The 16,659-nt window shown below is 43.7% G+C and overlaps 1 long non-coding RNA gene across 1 annotated transcript; it reads right to left on the bottom strand.

Annotated features, from left to right (window-relative positions):
- Positions 1–2,058: 2,058 nt before the first annotated feature.
- Positions 2,059–16,637, bottom strand: LOC116974228. Its single transcript, XR_004412312.1, has 3 exons — positions 16,492–16,637; positions 15,941–16,063; positions 2,059–2,316 (listed from the first exon to the last, which is right to left on the bottom strand). It is a non-coding gene; the product is annotated as an uncharacterized LOC116974228 (long non-coding RNA).
- Positions 16,638–16,659: the final 22 nt, after the last annotated feature.

Below are 16,659 nucleotides of genomic sequence, written 5' to 3'. Positions count from 1 at the left end.
CCAGCTGAGCTACTGTGCCACCAAATAGTTTGGAGAATTTGCTTCTCCCCTTGTGATTGACTTATGGGCACATATTAATTAAATGTATCACAGGTTATGGTTATAGTGAATGTTTGTTTTTATTGTCACATTGAAACACTACTGTACACACAATGTAAAACTTACTAACCTAGGCAATAAAGAAACAGAACTAAAGACAAAAGTCCCAGACAGACACAAAATGCTGGAATCTCAGCAGGACAGGCAACATCTCTGAAGAGAAGGAATGGTTGACGTTTCGGGTTGAGCCCCTTTTTCAGACTGATGTCAGGGGAGTGGGTAGTACAGAGATAAAATGTAGTTGGAGACAGTAAGACTGGTTGGAGATCTGGGAAGGGGGAAGGGATGGAGAGGGAAAGCAAGGGCAAATTGAAATTAGAGAAGTTAATGTTCATACCGTTGGGGTGTAAGCTACCCGAGCGAAATATGAGGTACTGTTCCTCCAATTTGCGCTGCGCCTCACTCTGACAATGGAGGAGGACCAGGACAGAAAGGTCAATGTGGGAATGGGACGGGGAGTTAAAGTGTTAAGCAACCGGGAGATCAGTTAGGTTTAGGCGGACTGAGCGGAGGTGTTCAGCGATTCCCAGACAGCTTCATTGTAACAAAGCTGTGCCTTTCTCTTTTTATTCATGGTTGGAAAGTGTTAACTGGTCTTTGGAACTCTGCAAGAGATTGGAGCCAATAAAAGATTTCTCTTGTGGTAAATGTCTGTGCGGTACTGTTCGTGGGCCAGTGGACAATGACTAACAGAAATGTTTTCCTGCCTATCAGTTAGCTCATAGGCAACACCAATCTCTAACCCCAACATGATCTGGAGTAAAAAACAGGAGGAACAGAAAGAGCAGGTGTAGCAGCGGTAGTGGAGGCAAATAGTTAGTTAACATTTTGGGTTGTAACTGCGCATCCAATCCTGGATGTGAAGTTAGCCAGACTAAAGAGGTGAGAGGGAGGGTTGAGAAGAGCATGTGGGTGATAGGTGGAACCAGATAAATCAACATGATTTGTCTGCTGGTTCACCACCAGTAATTGGACACGCAAGGGCGGCATAATGGTGCAGTGGTAGAGTTGCTGCTTTACAGCGACAGAGACCTGGGTTCGATCCTGACTACGGATGCTGTCCTTACGGAGTTTGTATGTTCTCCCTATGATCGCGTGGATTTTCTCTGGGTGCTCCAGTATCCTTGCAAACTCCAAAGATGTACAAGTTTGTAGGTCAATTGGCTTCAGTGACATTTTAAATTGTCCCTAGTGTGTAGGATAGTGCAAGGGTAGGGGGTGATCACTGGTTGGCATGGGCCGAAGGAACTGTTTCCGCGCTGTATCTCTAAACTAAACTAACCAACTCGCCCACCCACGATCTGAACAGGAAACCAACACCTCACTGTAACCTGACCACCATCTGGGCTCCCCACCTGCATGTTCCTACCTCACCTAACATTATCAGCTTCTCTTTCTCCATGCATAGTTGTCTCCAACCAAGTCAACAATCTTTCCCACCACCCTAATTGGCTCAGTCAGTTATTGTCTTTGACTGTAGGTTTCACAACCCCACAACCTCACAGATGAGCAGCAGATGACCACAGAAAGCACACGTGAAAATGTAAACACAAAACTGGATGTCGTTCAGGAGCCTGCATTGCAGCCATTGATTTTCCCAACTAAAAGATTCTGAATATCTATACTATTTATGTCTCACATAAGTGAGGTAAGAGGTTATATAAATGGTAGTACTGAAACCAATTTCTGCGGAGAAATGAAGGATTGCTGACATACTGAATCTTGTGCAGCAACAGAACAAAGTATGCAGTGTACTTTAAATGTACTTCATGGAATGTTATCTAATAAAATTTGAGAACAAACTAAGTAAGAATGTTGCTAGTGAGAACAACCGGTGGATTGATAATAGACACAGTGCTGGAGTAACACCACCGGTTAGGCAGCATCTCTGGAGAGAAAGGATGGGTGATGTTTCGGGTCGGAACCCTTCAGACTGAAAGGGGGCAACTGGAGGGGGGGGGGAACTGTAAGTAAGAAAAGGCCAGACCAAATCTGGGCTGACATCAGATGGCCAAGGAAGAATGGAGCCCATAATGGCCTATTTTTGGCTGGGTAAGAGGTGATAATGAAGAGATACAAGGATGCGAACAGCGGAACTACGACAACTAGCATTGGGGAGGGGGTACTTGGAATAAATAAGATGACTTCAGCGCACCTGTTGATTGTTTGACTCTGTTGATTGCCTTTTGTCATGTTCCGATAAATGATTAGTCATATCTGAAAAAAAACAGAGCAATATCTTATGCAGAAGATGATTCAATACTTTCCCGTGAACCTAATTTTATTCCACACTTAATGCATTAACAATGTCCCCTTTGCTTGGAGGCAATTTGGCACACCTGCCAAAACTGATAATTCCTTGGCATGTACAACTTCCAAAAACGTACATCAAGCAGATGCAAACATTTTCTCATGCAACTAATCAAGATTAGGAAATTAATGACTGCAATCAACAGTCTAGAAATTGTAGTATCTCAGTCGCTAATAAACCAGCAGTGCAGGTTTCCCTTTGCACACTGCAGAAAATTCAGAAGAATGTGTGCTGTCTGGGACCAAAGTTGGTTCACGTGGTGGTGGTGAGATATTGTGAGAAAGCTAAGTGACATTGGTCAGATACAACACTGGGGCTGGAGTGAGGGTAGCGGAAAATTGTGGGGAGTGATATATGGCTTGGGTCGATCCACAAAGGATTGGTGGAAGGATGGCTCTTGGCCAAGACTTATTTGGATGGACGGGCCTTCAAAAATTGTGGATGCAGTGGGTGGAGGTGATTAGTGTGGGTCAGTGGGGGACTCCATTGACCCTCCCATGGGGCCTTGTGAAGATTGGGGAATAGGGTTTGTTTCGCTCGTGTGTCAGACAACGTTCTGCCATCGCTTTTGCCACAGCCACATCTGTGCCTCTGCGGAGACCGTCCGCAGTGCATGCCTCTCCACTGCAAGTCAGTAGGTGTGCCATTGTCTAGTACTTCTCCACAGGTGCACTTGTCAGAGTTCGAGAGGCCCCACTTCTTCAGGTTGAGTCCGCAACGTCCCACTCCAGTGTGGAGGCGGTTTAGGGCTTTCCAGGTAGTATAAGGCAGGTGGTGTCCTGGTGCCATCTCTTATTTGGTTTTGGTGCCTGGCACGGTTGGCTCTAGTTCCATGAAGCTGTTCCGACTCTTCAGGCGTTTCTTGGCATGTTGGTGATTGCGCAAGGGGTGGCGGGGGTCTGTGTCCACATTGAAGCGTTCTACTGCAGCTGCCCAATCACGTCTTCGAGATATTTCGGCGATGCCTGCCAGCTCATACAGGTGTTCAACCTTTGTCGGCTTCTGGCTTGGGTCGATCCACAAAGGATTGGTGGAATGATGGCGCTTGGCTTATTTGGAGGGACGGGCCTTCAAAAATGGTGGATGCAGTGGGGTGGAGGTGATTAGTGGCGGTCAGTGGAGGACTAGGGCCAGGGATTGGGGAATGATTGAGGAACTCCATTGACCCTCCCATGGGGCCTTGGGAAGATTGGGGAGTAGGATGATAAGAACAAAATACTATTATGGCCTTGTGACCATAGATATTGGCCTTATTGATCAGCTTGGCTGAGATTGGTTGTGGAATAGATAGTAAACATGACATCTGAAAAAGGGTTTCAACCCGAAACTTTGCCTATTTCCTTCGCTCCATAGATGCTGCCTCACCCTCCAGCATTTTTGTATACCTTCGATTTTCCAGCATCTGCAGTTCCTTCTTAAACATGAAATCTCCCTTGATGGGGTGCTGGTCTGGCTTTGTGCTATCAAAATGTGCTTAGTCCAGGATTGACCAAGAATGGGTGATTTAGTTGGCTTGCAGTGCTGATACAAATTAGAGGTGCATCCACACCCCTCACCAGGAAGGATGTGCATGCACCAGTCCAAATGTTCAGAATAATATGAAACAACTTTCCCACCACTTCTACTAGGGACGCTGCCCATTGAACCACTGTTAGGTTGGACCTGACACAACTTCATTCACTTCACTAATTTCAATGGAGAAGAATAATGAAACTTATTTATTTATTTATTTGAATTTGCTTCAATTGTTTTAACTGTGTTTTAAAATGTTTCATTTTTTAAATGTCTAGCCTGTTTTTTTAAAGTTGTTTCAATGTTTTGATTGTAATTTAACAGTTTTTCAATGTTTCTGGACATTTTAAAATATTGGAGATTGAGAGAATCTGGGCCAAAACATTTTGACTGTGGCTGGAGACCCCTTTGAGAAAAGCACCCATTCAGCCTCCCACTCTAATGCAACTCCCAGTTTTCTGTGCATTTATTTAAAAATCCAGGATTTACCAACAGTTCAAGTGGCCATATTTGTAAATTCAGACCCCAGTCTTGCTGGGAATTTTAGGCATGGTGGAAATTGGCACCCAGATATGCCCCATCCTGGCACAGGATCTGAACTATGGTGCTACAGTGCTGAGAGCTAAATTCTGTACTCTGTATCATCCCCTTTGCTCTACTGATTGTACTATTCGGTCACTGTCACTGCCATTCAATACGAACATGGCTTATCATCTAAAATCAGTACCCTGTTCCTGCTTTTTCCCTATATCCCTTGATTCCTTTAGCCCTAGGAGCTAAATCTAACTCTCTCTTGAAAACATCCAGTGAATCGGCCTCCACTGCCTTCTGTGGCAGAGAATTCCACAGATTCACAACTCTCTGGGTGAAGAGGTTTTTCCTCTTCTCAGTCCTAAATGGCCCACTCCTTATTCATAAACTGTGACCCCTGGTTCTGGACTCCCCCAACATCGGGAACATTTTTCCTGCATCTAGCCTGTCCAATCCTTTAAGAATTTTATGTTTCTATAAGATCACCACTCATCCTTCTAAATTCCAGTGAATACAAGACAAGATAATTCCAGTTAATTCAGAAGGTGGTTGAAATGTGGAACTTGTCATGATAGGGAATGAGTAAAGTGAGAAGCAAAAATGCATCTAATAAGAAGGTAGTTAAGCAGAATTTAGGACATGCAAAGATACCTGGAACAGAGGCAACCAGGGATTGAACAAGGGTGAGCAGCTGACGTTTCTAAGCGAGATGGCAAAACTAGGTGCATAAATTATTGTAAGAAAAAATATTTTTTATTAGTTTGGAATAATTAATTTGTATTCGGTCTTTATTTTTGTTGGCTATAGGACTGGGGATATAGAGTCATAGTGTTTCACTGTGTGAAAACAGGCCCTTTGACCACACCAGCCATCATGTCCCATCTATACTAGTCCCCACCTGCCTGTGGTTTGCTTATAACCCTCTAAACCTGTCCTATCCATGTACATGTCCAAATGATATACTATTGTTATTAAAATATGAGTTTTTCCATGTATAGCCTGGCCTGATAGTGATTGCTTGACAACCACATGCTTTCCAGATCCTCTTTTTGCTTGTCGTCCACCTTCTTCACTGCTCTTCTTCCTATTCTTCAGCTGCTTGCTGTGTAGCTGATTAGCAAGAGGTGTGGCCTCCTGGTAGTGAGGTTGTACAGCAGACAACTTTGAATCTTGCCACCTGCTCAGCTGAGTACTGAACGATATCTTCAGAGCAATTCAGGCAGTTGAAGTATTATTTGAACATGCCAGTAGTCTACTCTGTTATGTTCTGTGTGGTAGAACAACATCTATTGGATTGCACATTGGAGTTGTGCAATCCAATAGCAGTTACACAGTGGTAGAGTTGCAGCCTTACAGCACTTGCAGCATTGGAGACCCGGGTTCGATTCTGACAGCGGGTGCTGTCTGTATTGAGTTTGCACATTCTCCCCGTGTCTGCGTGGGTTTTTTCAGAGATCTTCGGTTTCCTCCCACATTCCAAAGATGTACAGGTTTGCAGGTTAACTGGCTTGGGTTTGTATACTTGGTATATGTGTAAATTGTCCCTAGTGTGTGTAGGCTTGTGTGGGGACCACTGGTAGGTGTGAACTCGGTTGGCCATCTCTGCGCTGTACCTCTAAACTAAACTAAACCAACATCTCGTCATCCTTTGGCTCAAATGTAGCTCTCGGTGGATGACTGTGGGGAAAACAATGCATGACTAATCTGTTGGAAATATTTGAGGATATTCCAGCAAAATAAATCAGGGGGAGATCAGTGCATATGATGTATTTGGATTTCTGGAAGGCTTTTGAAAAGGTGTGACACAGGTGGCTGGTAAATAAGATTAGGGTACATGAAATTGGAAATAGAGTATTGACATGGTTCTATAGTTGATTATTAGACAGAAACAAAGAGTGGGAATAAATTCTTCTCAGGCTGGGGGGGTCATGATGTGGGATGCCACAATGATCTCTGTCAGGTATTCACTACTCATAGCATTTACTTGCCAAGGGAAACAAAATGTCAAATTTCCAAGCTTGCTGACATTTCTAAACTAGTTGGGATAGTGAATACAGAATACAGAAGAAGACATTAAGGGGGTATGGATTAGCTGGGTGAATGGGTAAGAAAATGGCAGATATAATATCATGGGGGACCATCCATTTAGATGCCCATAACATCTAAAGTCAAGCATTTGCCAAATGGTGGTACAGTTCACCGATGGCTAACATGCAGGTGCAGCAGGTGATTGGGAAGGGGCAAATGATACATTTACCTTCATATGAGAGGGTTTGATTGCAAGAATAAACAAGTAATTTCAAAATTGTACAGGATCCTAGCGAGACCAAACCTGGAGTTTTGCGTATAGATTTGGTTTCTTGATGTGGAAAGGATGTATTTGTCACGGGGAAATACATTTACCACTCTAGTGCAGATTCACTAGAATGATTCCAAGGATTTACTACATGAAGAGAGATTGAGTAATCTAGGACAATATTCTATAGTATTTAGAAGGATGAGCAGAGATCTCATTGAAACCTACACAATACCTAAAGGCTTGGCTGCTGCATGCAGGGAGGATATTTCTGCTGACTGAGGAGCCCAGGGCCAGAAGGCACCATTTGACAATAAGGGGTAAACTGTTTAAGATGGAGATGATGAGAAATGCCTTCATTCAGCAGACGGTGAACCATTAAAATTTTCTATTTTTCTAGGCAGTGAAAGCAAAGTCATTATATCCAAAACAGAGATCAATAGATTTCTGGCATTAAGGGAATTAAGGTATGTTGGAATAATGTCAGAAAATAGCACTGAGGTGGATCATGCTACAATCATAATGACAGAGTAGGCACAAAGGCTGAATGGCTTACGCCTGCTCCTGTTCAAAATGTTCATGAATTCAGTCATCGTACTGTAGCCGTGACCCTAGACATTTTTTTGTGTATAATTTTCTGGCACCAGTTGGATGTGGAGGGATTGGAATTCTTTTTGCTTGTAGTATATAAGAGAGTTAACACCCAGCACTCACAAGCTGAACTAATGGAAAAGCTAAAAATAGATACAAAAAGCTTGGCTGCTGCATGCCGGGAGGATATTTCTGCTGACTGAGAAGCCCAGGACCAGAAGGCACAATTTGACAACAAGGGGTAAACTGTTTAAGATGGAGATGATGAGAAATGCCTTCATTCAGCAGATGGTGAACCATTAAAATTCTCTATTTTTCAAGGCAGCATCTCTGGAGACGTTTCTTCAGACTGAGAGTCAGGGGAAGATGGGTCTTGACCCTAAACATCACCTACAGTATTCCTTTTCTCCAGAGATGCTGTCTGATCTGCTGAGTTACTCCGGCTTTTTGTGTCTATCTTCGGTTTAAACTAGCATCTGCGGTTCCTTCCTATGCATAATGGAAAAACTAGCTTTCCTCAATGTCTGATCACCGATGAGAGACCATACAGTGCAGTTAGCTGCTTTGAGTGGAGAGTGACGGCACTTATTTTACACAAGAGCGGAGAACCTATGAGTATCTCCAGTATAGAAGCAGGCAGACAAATAAAAGTACTGACAATACAATCTCTGCTCTACAAAGGTAGAGCAGGTAGCAGATTCCAACGAGGAATGCTGCAGCTGTAGACATCTCACATACTGTTTGTTGTTGAGATACAGGTAGGGGAATTGCTCTCTGAAAAATCTCCTCCCTCCTGCAGTTCATTCTAATAGTTTATCCTCTTTTGCTATCGGAAGCACCAAGAAACTGACCTATGTTAGAAAGTAACTGCAGAACCTATGAAATTAGGACCTAACCTAGTCTTTCAATTCATTACACTGACTGCCCAAGAGATGTTGACAGATTTCAATAATTAGAGAGCACAAACATTCAATCACTGTAACAGTCAGCAAAAATCAATCAGCAACTAACCCAAGAGTAGTTGGGGAACAAAATGCCATTGGTGATGGATTTTTTTTTTGCTGCTGAACATGTGCGCTGCTATGTGTGATTAAAGATGGCATTAACTGCTGTGTTGAATAGCAGTAGCAGAACTAAACAGCACGCTTCTCACAGTGGGCACTTTTTGATACAGAATAACACAGGCAGCACTGACACAATATCCACTATGAATCCAAACCTTGTGGTTCAACTACCGATAATTAAATATTTTTGGCAGGTGATAAGCGGGTAGCCTAGAGTTGTAAAGGGTAAGTCATGCCTGATCATTCTTGAATTGCCGATCTACAATGATTTTTATCAATCTCCATATTTACGGTGTTCTTCTTGGATCTTTCATGTTCACATTGATGTTGATCATCTTTACAAGGGCTGACCCTTGAACGTTTATATGTAGCTTATGTGACTGGTGGCATTCCTGTCATTTAATGCAGCATTGCTCTGCAGTTGAATGAAACTATGAGATTTTTGGTTTCATGGGAGTGAAAATGATTTCTTGATTTAAGTTTGAAATCACCAGAATGATAGGAGACAGATTGCTGAAATAGTGGCCAAGTGAGCAAATCAGTATGATGTGACTCCTGGTGTTCCCCAAGGAATCACCTTTAGATGACAATCATTCACCATATCTATAAATTATTTCGGTAATGGAATGGAAATCCATAAATCTAATTATAGGTGCCATTTTAGGTAATGTAGATGGCAACAATAAATGACAAAGAATAATAATTAAATAAGAAGGATTGAGACAAATGAGTTTAAATATAACCAAATTTTGGATCATTAGATTTGTAACCATTAAAGATAGAACATTATGCTCTCTAAATCATGAATTGGAGGTTCTAAAAGATTTAGCAGTTCTTATCTGCTAATTATACCAATGTCATCGACAGGCATATAAAATAATCAACAATACTGGAGAAAATCAGTAGGTCAGGCAGCATCTGTGGAGGTGACATTTCGAGACAGGACGTTTAAGAAAGATGCTGGAGAAATCAAAGGTAGACAAAAATGCTGGAGAAACTCAGCGGGTGAGGCAGCATCGATGGAGCGAAGGAATAGGTGAAATTTCGGGTTTAGACCCTTCTTCAGACTAATTGTAATTGAAGGGAGAAAGATAGGTGACATTTCCGGTCAGGACTCTTTTTTGAACTAAAATTAATCAAAAAGATTAACAGGTTTAAATCTGGATGACTGGATATGAGGAGGTGGAAGGTTTGCAACCCCTGTAAAGCACCAGATCTGGAGCACTGTGAGCAATAAGCGAGTTCAGTATTCCGAAAAACGCAAGGAATCATGGGATTTGTCAAAGGTCACTCGCTATAAAGAAAAAGTGAACGAAGTGCTGGCTACATAAACTGTATGTTAATTCTTATCTTTATTCATGATTTATGTGTAAAAATATATTTAATCTGAGGAACGGGGGTGCAAGGTTGCAGGAGAGCAGGGGCAGATGCTAGTGGGAGACAGGGAGAGTGACTAAACAGGCGGAGAGACATTCTCAGCGCACAGATCCATGCCGCATCCACAGCCAGGATCGAACCCGTGGCCCGGCGCCGCATGCGCTGCCGGACACCTCCGGACAGGGACGGGACACCCGGGAGGGGACGGGGACGGCCCAGCAGCAACTCAACAGCGCCCGCAGCGACGGAGAGCCGGGCCCGACCCCACCAGTCCAGGGCTGCCGGCCAACCCGGCGGGACAGGCAGAGCCGAGCTGGAGCCAACTGCTGCAGCGCTTGCTGCAAGTCCGGGGCCACCCCGCCAGCCCAGGGCCACCCCGGATACCTCCGGACAAGGACAAGCATTTAAGAAAACTGCATAAACCAACAGGGCTGCCACCTCTCATGCATTGAGCGTGAGAATCACGCATTTGGCCAAATTCTCACGCTCTCACGCTGATCACACATTTTTCTGTCATGAGAAATTCTGTGATCAAAGAGAGTTCAAAACTCATATCAACTGCATGGGCCGTGGGTGCTCGCGAGCAGGGCGGAGGGAGGGATGGAAGCAGCGTCGGGGGCAGATGCGGATGGGGAGCTGGGGCTGACGAGTGTTTGCCGGGCTGGTGAGTTGCTCGCTGCAGCTCTGGCCATGGAGCAGCCCAAAGATACTAGAGGAGCTCCTCTAGTATCTTTGGAGCAGCCACAGTGCAAGAGTCCTGGGCCGTCGGAGGCGTCGGAAGCGTTGCGTAGCTGCCGTTAAAATGTCGGCCGAATTCGCCCAGGTGATCGGCATGGATGAGGCTGTGGCACGGTGTATCCTGGAGGACTGGGCAGTGAATGAGTGTCACCCAGTGCAGTAAGTAAGGCCATGTCCTGCTCCCGGCGGCAGTCGGAATTTAAGGATTTGCGGGAAGCGGCTGACATGAGCGAGGCGGGCGAGCGGCAGGAGAAGGTACATGGGCCGCGGAACTGGGGGGGGGGGGCCCACTTTTTTGGCTCCACATGTTCCAATATGCTTTGGACGAGGCGCAGCTGTGCTCTGAGCAACCTGGTCGTGGGTGTTGGAGAGCCGGTTCGGAGGGAGGGATGGGGATGGGGAGCTGGGGCTGGCGAGTGTTTGCCAGGCTGGCGAGTGTTTGCCGGGCTGGCGAGTTGCTTGATGCAGCTCCGGCCATGGAGCAGCCTCAGTGCAAGAGTCCCGGGCCGTCGGGGGGTGTCGGAAGCATTGTGCCGCTGCTGTGAGAGTCTCTGTGCCAAATTCGCTCTGGTGACTGGCATGGATCAGGCTGCAGCTCGGTGCATCCTGGAGGACAACCAGTGGCTGCTGGAAGAAGGTACCAAGCACTGGGTAGCAGCGATGGAAGATAGTAGCCTTCAAATGGGGGTGGTTGGAGAAAGCATCCTGCTTGCCTGCTAGATTTTCACTTACTGTAACTGCAGGAAAAATATTGGGGGAGTCCAGAACCAGGGGTCACAGTTTAAGAATAAAGGGTAGGCAGTTAGGACTGAGATGAAGACAAACTTTCTTAACCCAGAGCTTTGTGAATCTGTGGAATTCTCTGCCACAGAAGGCAGTGGAGGCCAATTCGCTGGATATTTTCAAGAGAGAGTTACATTTTGCTCTTGGGGCTAGCTAAATCAAGGGATATGGGGAAAAAAACAGGAAAGAGGTACTGATTTTAGATGAACAGCCATGATCATATTGAATGGCAGTGCTGGCTCGAAGAGCCGAATGACCTATTCCTGCACCTATTTTCTATGTTTCTATGCTTGAGTATATGGCAATAAAACTCGACCACTTGATTTTGAAGCATTCATGCATGGTGGAGGTATAATGTAGTCATAGAGTGATACAGTGTGAAAACAGGCCCTTCGGCGCAACTTGCCCACTCCCGCCAACATGAAGCTACCTGCTTTTGGTCCATACCTCCAAACCTGCCCTATCCATGTATCAGTCTAACATTTTCTTAAATATTGGGATAGTCCCTGCCTCAACTACCTCCTTTGGCAGCTTGTTCCATACACCCACAATCCTTTGTGTTGAAAAAGTTACCCCTTAACCATATAATAACCATATAACCATATAACAATTACAGCACGGAAACAGGCCATCTCGACCCTTCTAGTCCGTGCCGAACACATAATCTCCCCTAGCCCCATATACCTGCGCTCAGACCATAACCCTCCATTCCTTTCCCATCCATATAACTATCCAATTTATTTTTAAATTATAAAAACGAACCTGCCTCCACCACCTTCACTGGAAGCTCATTCCACACAGCTACCACTCTCTGAGTAAAGAAGTTCCCCCTCATGTTACCCCTAAACTTCAGTCCCTTAATTCTCAAGTCATGTCCCCTTGTTTGAATCTTCCCTACTCTCAGTGGGAAAAGCTTTTCCACGTCAACTCTGTCTATCCCTCTCATAATTTTAAAAACCTCTATCGAGTCCCCCCTTAACCTTCTGCGCTCCAAAGAATAAAGCCCTAACTTGTTCAACCTTTCTCTGTAACTTAGTTGCTGAAACCCAGGCAACATTCTAGTAAATCTCCTCTGTACTCTCTCTATTTTGTTGACATCCTTCCTATAATTAGGCGACCAAAATTGTACACCATACTCCAGAATTGGCCTCACCAATGCCTTGTACAATTTTAACATTACATCCCAACTTCAATACTCAATGCTCTGATTTATAAAGGCCAGCACACCAAAAGCTTTCTTTACCACCCTATCTACATGAGATTCCACTTTCAGGGAACTGTGCACAGTTATTCCCAGATCCCTCTGTTCACCTACATTCTTCAATTCCCTACCATTTACCATGTACGTCCTATTTTGATTTGTCCTGCCAAGATGTAGCACCTCACACTTATCAGCATTAAACTCCATCTGCCATCTTTCAGCCCACTCTTCCAACTGGCATAAATCTCTCTGTAGACTTTGAAACTCTACTTCATTACCCGCAACCCCACCTATCTTAGTATCATCTGCATACTTACTAATCCAATTTACCACACCATCGTCCAGATCATTGATGTGCATGACAAACAACAGTGGACCCAACACAGATCCCTGTGGCACCCCACTCGTCACTGGCCTCCAACCTGACAAACAACCATCCACCATTACTCTCTGGCATCTCCCATTCAGCCACTGTTGAATCCATCTTGCTACTCCACCATTAATACCCAACCATTGAACCTTCTTAACCAACCTTCCATGAGGAACCTTGTCAAAGGCATTACTGAAGTCCATATATACAACATCCACTGCTTTACCCTCATCAATTTCCCGAGTAACCTCTTCAAAAAATTCAAGAAGATTAGTCAAACATGACCTTTCAGGCACAAATCCATGTTGACTGTTCCTAATCAGACCCTGTTTATCCAGATGCTTATATATATTATCTCTAAGTATTCTTTCCATTAATTTGCCCACCACTGACGTCAAACTAACAGGTCTATAATTGCTAGGTTTACTCTTAGACCACTTTTTAAACAATGGAACAACATGCGCAGTACGCCAATCCTCCGGCACTATTCCCGTTTCTAATGACATTTGACCTTAACCTTAAAACCTTAAACCTTAAAAATACTTTAAACGAAAAACATTGAAATCATACTTCTACAATGCACTAAAACATGATTTCAATACATCAAATTTCAAAAAGCACCCCCGTCCCACACCCTCCCCCCACTCGGTCACTCCACTGCATCGCTGGGTACCCCCAAGGCCAGTGATCAGTGATTAGTGATCGCTCAGCATCCCCACTTTCAAAAATGCTCCGTGGCCCCTGGTTCAAATGGAGACCACTGCCAGATGTGAGCGGGGAACCGAGGCCAGTTGTCCATGATGTCTGGATCCCAATGCTCAGCGCTTCATGTTTCGGAGTTGGCTAATGTTATTGATTTGTAATTAGCCTGATTAGTAATTAGTTGACAAAACCTTAATTTATTAATCTGGAATATCCAGGGGGATGGGATAAGTGTCATATTAAAATGACATGCAAGGTGTCAGGCTGTGTGTCACAACATACAGCCCCGATAACCCATTATTTCCTTCAGTTAAATATTGAGAAGGTAGCACTATTGTCATTTGCCACTCAACTATTATGTTTGTTTACTTCACTGACTATTTCTAACCCCTCCCCCCAAATTCCTTTGACAGGTTGAATAGAAATGTCCCTAATCTCGTTGTTTTATTAATTGAACACGTAGATGAACATCCTCAAGGAGTGTAATCAGATGGGAACTGATTCAGATGCGATGTTTAAGAGCTTGTTCAAAGAAGGGGCATATTTTAAAGGAGTAACAGAGATACTTGCAGGGGAATGTGTGATGAGGTTATTATTTGTCTCTAGTTTTAGCTTGAACCAGGACATCTGAATATTCAAAGTTTAATATAGTAATTGTGCTGCTACTGACGCCAACCAACCACATAATGACTATCATCCATTCTGGAGGTTTTATTTTTCTGATGCCATTTAAACTTCACTTGGATTTCAATCACTTCAATGTAAAAGTAATTGGGAATGTGGAGCAATGGAACAAAAATTTGCCCTCGGTACATATTAACTAATATAATAATGTATGCATGTTGGTAGGTGCAATCAAAACAAAAATCTTTTTATCATTGTTGTGTTATGATTACCACAGAAAATATGATGTACTCTCAAGATCACATTAAATAGATTATTATTGCTTAAATATATATTGTTATTGGACTCTGCATTTCGGAAAAGTCCCAGCTGAGAAGAAGACAGCAAAATACTGAAAATATTGGGGGTGAAAATGACTTCAGGATAGTTTGTTAACAAAATGAAGGAAATGGTAACAGAATACATACAGCTTCGTGAGTATAATTTTATGGATGAGAAATTGTGTTCAACCAATTGATGACTTCTTTGACAAAATAACTAGCATGTTAGATAACAAGGAAGCCAATGGATGTAGCAAATGTTGTTAATTTATACAAAATTTGGTCCGTGAAGTGCCCCATAAAAGATTACCGCATTAGATAAGCACTAGTGGACTTGAACGTAATAGATTAAATCCAGGGGGTCAGATATGGGGCTTTATGTGTGGGCCAGACATATTGTCAGTGCAGAGGGGCTAGGAGCAAGGCCAAGTGCGCATCCAGAGTCAAGGTCTGGAATAGTACTAGGTGTGCAGTCAAAGCTAGGACAATGGGAGTGTTCAACACTGGGAACCTAAGCAGGTAAGCAGCTATGATCAGAGTAGAATAGGGGGGCAGTTGTAAGGCTGGACTCAGGGTCAGGAATGAGAGAAGGTACGCAACTGGAGTCAGGGTCAGGAGTAGCACCAGGTGTGCAGTGAAACCCAGGTTGGTCAACATGGGCCAAGTGCTTGATTATAATCTGATTTCCATACATGAATACACTATGATCATTCATGTGCTGCACCTGTTGATCAGAGCCTGACTCTACTGTGGAATGTAATTAGGAATGTAATTTAGCCTAACCTTATTCATAGCTAATCCAATTTAAAACATAAATATTGCATTCAAGTGTAAGTTAAAAGACTCGCTACAGTATGCACCAGATTGCACAATTTCAAGCTGAAAAATGCAAAAGCACCCCCCCCCCCTTCTGTCGCTACGCTCCCTCGGGCTTGGTCTCTCGCTCCCAACTCTCACCCAATGTTGGCAGCCCTGAAACCAATGTTTAATTCCCAGATTTTACAAAGCTAACGGGTGATTTAATTGTATATATTTTAAGGAACTGAAATAGTGATCATATAGAAACCTTTTCCATTAGTTTGCAATTTGGGTGAGTTTGATTTAAAAATCAGGAACATTTTCAGAAGTGAAGTATGAAAATATCTCTAAATGTCGAAGGTGATAGAATTTGCAACAATCTCTCACAAATTTCATTTCTGAGACCGATACATTTTTTAAATTTGAAAGTATGAAGAGATAAGGTGAAGTTACTCCACCGAGTTAACCCCGCTGTTACTCCAGCATTTAGTGTCTATCTTCGATTTAAACCAGCATCTGCAGTTCTTTCCTACATGTTAAGGTGAAGTGGCACCTGTAGCTATTGATCGTAGATGGTGCAACTGGCGTCAGGGGCTAAATTGTCTTGCCCTGATTCTACTTACCAATGTATGGTGAAACCTGACCAAGTGCAGTCTGAAACCTGGTCTGGATAATGAACGAACCGAATAGTCTTGGTTATTTCTGCATCCTTAGCTGCTGATTGATGTTCGTTCTAACATCCTTTTCTAAAAAAATAATGAGCATAACACCAGTCAAGCAGACAATACTGTCCTCTAACTTGACGAGCATTGAGTTCGGCAGTTCCTGCTCCAGAATCAGAACCGTCCGTTTTGATCAGTCGCCCGTGAGTTAAAAGCTGCCTTGCAGGAGCAATGTGTGTTTTCTGTGACCTTTGGTTATTTTGTCCCCATGTGAGATCATCTACTGCCACGGTTGACCGTGCATCGCTTTGAAACTCTACTTGTTGTTATGCACATTTTAGGTACGAAACAATAGTGGAATATAAATAATCTCAGACGAGGACTCGTGCACGGTGCGTACTTTTGTGCGTCAGGCAGGTGCCCCGAGTGCAATATTTTAAATGCACTGTATTATTTATTCTTCAATTAAGTAGTGGTGATCAAAAGGCTATTGATTAATGTGTCATGAGAACCTTTCTAGCTTGCATTTCCATGGAAATTACACGTGGCGATCTTATCAAAGCGGTTTCTTTGTAGGTAATACTTGCACACTGCTGCTCAAAGATAGTTCTTTGCTGCTGCTGCTGGCGGTGGTGAGCAAGGGGGGAGGGTGCAGAGCTGGTCCGCTTCAAGCGCCGGGC

Source organism: Amblyraja radiata, chromosome 6, assembly GCF_010909765.2.
Source record: "Amblyraja radiata isolate CabotCenter1 chromosome 6, sAmbRad1.1.pri, whole genome shotgun sequence".
NCBI classification, from domain to species: Eukaryota; Metazoa; Chordata; class Chondrichthyes; order Rajiformes; family Rajidae; genus Amblyraja; species Amblyraja radiata.
This window is presented reverse-complemented; position numbering and strand designations above follow the sequence as displayed.